Here is a 2,500-nt window from a genome sequence, read left to right as displayed (position 1 = left end):
AGCTGACCTTTGACCTATGCCTGGTCAGCATACTTGCCACAGAATGCAGAGGAGGATTTAGGAGCTCTGTCTTCTGCTAGTCAGAAACTTCAGTCCAGCCCCCTCAACACCTGGGCAGTAATGGCAGAAGATAGGACTGTCTGGGGCGCCCTAAGGAGCCCCCCGAGACAGTAGCCCGTTTAGAGGCCGGTCGTAGCTGGAGGCGGGGCAGTTCTTCCCTTGCCAGCTACAAGAGGCGTGTGTCGTACATCCACAGCTGCAGGCCCACGCATGCTGACATGTGCTAACGTTTCGCCTGGCGTCTTAATCTATCTGTAGGCTCATCTCACATCGACTGCGCAGCACAACATCTGCCCCTAGCTTCGCCTGAGCCGCGGGGCACGGGGCATCTCGGACCGGGCGGTTCCCCACGGTTGACTCTCCGTTTCTGTCTCTTCCCGCACAGAAGGCCAGCCACAGTGAAGCGTGCAGGACATGGGAGTCGAGCTGCTGCCGGCAAGCGAGAGGTTCCTAGCGCGACTCCCCGCCCACCTGCCCGGCCCTCCCCCGAGACGCCCCAGTTCCTCCCCCATGGTGAGTCCGCCTCTTCTCCTCGTCCGGTCGCAAAATCACGTGTGAAGAAGCGTTGCGAAGTGTGGTGCAGAGACAGGCATACCAGTGTGGGGAGAGGCTAGCATCTGTGTTGCGTTACACCGCTGAATGAAACTCCTGTGGTCTGAAATGTCATGTTGAGGTCAGAGTTTATAGTGGCCTGCCTTGACCATGTGAGTATATGGAAGTAGGAACTGAACAGTGTATGTCCTCCATTTGAAGAGCCCCACTGACACCCTTATTGGAGACCTCACATATTCTGAACACAGAACAATCAGTTCTGTCCAGCCATCTGGTTTAGACAACAAAGACATCTTACCCTCCAAACGGTGTGCGGGGCAAACAGTGGCAGAAAAACGCTGACTGTATTTTCACCCCGGCAGGGGGGGCATTTTCATCAGGCCTGTGGCCAGAGCAGTCCTGGGACATTAGGCACAGTCATCTGGACCCTATAAAGTGCATGAGGTCCAAAGCGAAGAGGGGGAATCTGGGTAATCTGGCCTCTTGGCGCTGCTCGCTCCTGCATGATTGGACCGGGGCCCAAGCACCCTTTCCAGAAGCTGCATCAGCATGCACTCTGAGCCCCTCATTCCAAACACAGCCATCAAATGGTTGCAGTTCCCAGGGCCATCCAACCAGTCAGAGATCAGTGGGGGGGTATGAAACAATAGATCCGTGTCGGCTGACGACAGCTCATAAGCTCTAACACCTCTGACCGCACACACTTCTGCACTGCAGAGGAGAGTGGGCCGTTATCCCAGAACGGATAATTGAAAAGTGTAAAAAGCCTCGCTGGGTTGGTGCTTCGCAAAACCAGGCAAGACTCTGAGGGGAGCCGGGGAGCGTTCGCCTCGGACGCTGTGGCCAGCGTTTCGTTCCTGAACCGTTGGTGAATTCTGAACATCTGTGGAGGCTTAGGCAAAATACTTTTAATTAGGCGATGCGCGTGCTTACTCATGTCTGCCGAGCTGCCACTCGTAGACGCTGTGGGAAGAAAATGGGTCTATAATGGATCAGGGCGATTACTGACGAGACCCCGCTGATCCGGACTATGTTGTCCGCTCTCTCCGCTGGGGGTGGATGTCTCCCGTCTGGGAAGTGACTTCTGCTTTACTCATCCGAAAACCTGGGTGTCGTTTTCTGTCACATCGGTGACGCATTTGGGGTTCCTCTCCCTGACCGCTTTTTGAAACATTTACTAAACAGTGCGGTTAACATAGCAGCAGCCCGAGGGGTGATGGCCAACATCGGTCTCTTGTAATGACCATAACAGCAGAAAGAGCACAGCCGAGGATTATGGGGGGATTATTAGCTTTGATCCGCTTCAAAACAGGATGCGGGGGACAATTAGGAAGAGAAGCAGCCCCCTTTTTCCCCTTAGCATTTTTGTATTCAGTTTGGCCAGGTTGTGGTGTCCTGACAGCGGGATGAAGGTGGCAAAGGCCCAGAGATCCAGGGTAAATGTGAAGGAGTGAGATCCCGTCAGAGTGGTGCTCCAGCAGAGCCGCCTTTTAGGACCCAAGCAGAGAGTGGATTATCAGGGACAGAGTCCAGAATCCAGTTTGGTTGTCTCTCAATAAACAGCATATATGGAGCAAATAAGATAATCTGTGCTTTTCCTGAGTGTGGGCACATTTTTGTGTGTGTGTGTGGGGGGGGGGGTTTCCTTTGTTCAAAATGGGCTGCACATGTTTGTTTTAAACATAGGACTTCTCATAGAAAAGCATGTAAAAGTCCTTTAAAATGAGGCTGGAGTCAGAGCAGAGCTGTGGAACACTCAGAGCTGTGGAACACTCGGTGCTGTGGAACACTCGGTGCTGTGGAACACTCAGAGCTGTGGAACACTCAGAGCTGTGGAACACTCGGTGGTGTGGAACACTCAGAGCTGTGGAACACTCAGAGCTGTGGA

General features: G+C 53.5%; 1 protein-coding gene across 4 annotated transcripts in view; it reads left to right on the top strand.

Annotated features, from left to right (window-relative positions):
- tanc2a (tetratricopeptide repeat, ankyrin repeat and coiled-coil containing 2a) overlaps positions 1 to 2,500 on the top strand; it is a 101,136-nt gene that overhangs the window by 22,390 nt on the left and 76,246 nt on the right. For 3 of the 4 annotated variants that reach the window (XM_081716549.1, XM_081716543.1, XM_081716544.1), the window contains exon 2: positions 446 to 573. The exons of the other annotated variant lie outside the window; for it this stretch is intronic. The gene's annotated coding sequence lies outside the window, so the exon portion shown is untranslated. The remainder of the gene's footprint in view (positions 1 to 445; positions 574 to 2,500) is intronic. 4 annotated transcript variants of the gene reach the window in all.

The sequence above is a fragment of the Electrophorus electricus genome, chromosome 6 (genome assembly GCF_041902795.1).
Source record: "Electrophorus electricus isolate QZ-2024a chromosome 6, ASM4190279v1, whole genome shotgun sequence".
Classification (NCBI taxonomy): Eukaryota; Metazoa; Chordata; class Actinopteri; order Gymnotiformes; family Gymnotidae; genus Electrophorus; species Electrophorus electricus.
This window is presented reverse-complemented; position numbering and strand designations above follow the sequence as displayed.